Raw genomic sequence first — 1,400 nt, forward strand, 5'->3', positions numbered from 1 at the left:
TTGCCCAGGAAGGAGTGCAATGGGGTGATATTGGCTCACTGCAACCTCTGCCTCCCAGGTTCAAGCAATTCTCCTGCCCCACCCAGCCTCCCCAGTAGCTGGGATTACAGGCATGTGCCATCACGTCTGGGTAATTTTTGTGTTTTTAGTAGAGATAGGGTTTCACCCTGTTGGCCAGGCTTGTCTCGAACTCTTGACCTCAAGTGACCTGCCTAACTCGGCCTCCCAAAGTGCTGGGATTACAGGCGTGAGCCACCGCACCAAGCCCGGAATCAATGTCTTATAGTTACGAGAATCAACAGCTAGCTCATTATGGGCAAGGTGATGCCACTCTGGCTTCTCAATGAAAATGGCATTTCTCCTTTGGAAAAGGTCATAGTCAACAAACATTTATTGAGTACTTCCAGGCACCGTGCTAGACCCTGGAGATACTGGAGTGGTGAATGAGATGAACATGGGCTCTGCCCTGGAAAGTTTCATGGAAAGGGCTGTCAATAAACAAGAAAAAAGATAATTATGGATTATAATAATGATGAAGTATGTAAGCAGAGATGTGATGTGGAATAAGTATTAGGAACATAGCAGAAGGCTGTTCTGAGAAGGTGACTCAGGTTCTTGAAGACATTTAAATACTTTTCTGTCCAAATTTTAAGCCAACTGAAAAATAAGACCGAAAAAAGAAAAAAAAAAGCAACAGGAGGGCTGAGCACAGTGGCTCATGCCTGTAATCCCAGCTTCGTCCTTCATTATTATTATAATCCATAGTCTATATTCACCACTCCAGTATCTCCAGGGTCTAGCACAGTGCCTGGCAAGCCTCCAGAGGCTGAAGCAGGAGAATTGCTTGAACCCAGGAGGTGGAGGTTGTACCTGGGAGGTGGAGGTTGCAATGAGTGGAGATGTCAAGTAGTGATAAAAATGTCGCTTCAGCCTGGGTGACAAAGCGAGACTCTGTCTCTAAATAAATAAATAAATACTTTGGGTTTAGATTTTTTTGTTTAAGACATGGTCTTACTCTGTCGTTCAGGCTGGAGTGCAATGGATCTATCATGGCTCACTGCAGCCTCGACCTCCCCGGTTCAAGCGATTATCCCACCTCAGTCTCTTGAGTAGCTGGGACTACAGGTGCATACCACTACATGTGGCTAGTTTTTTATTTTTTGTAGAGACAGAATGTTTGGCTGGGTGCAGTGGCTCACGCCTGTGATCCCAGCACTTTGGGAGGTCGAGGCGGGTGTATCACAAGGTCAGGAGATCAAGACCATCCTGGCTAACACGGTGAAACCCCATCTCTACTAAAAATGCAAAAAATTAGCCGAGCGTTTGGCATGTGCCTGTAGTTCCAGCTACTCGGGAGGCTGAGGCAGGAGAATTGCTTCTCTTTTTTTTTTTTTTTTTTT

The sequence above is a fragment of the Cebus imitator genome, unplaced genomic scaffold (assembly GCF_001604975.1).
Source record: "Cebus imitator isolate Cc_AM_T3 unplaced genomic scaffold, Cebus_imitator-1.0 Scaffold15, whole genome shotgun sequence".
Classification (NCBI taxonomy): domain Eukaryota; kingdom Metazoa; phylum Chordata; class Mammalia; order Primates; family Cebidae; genus Cebus; species Cebus imitator.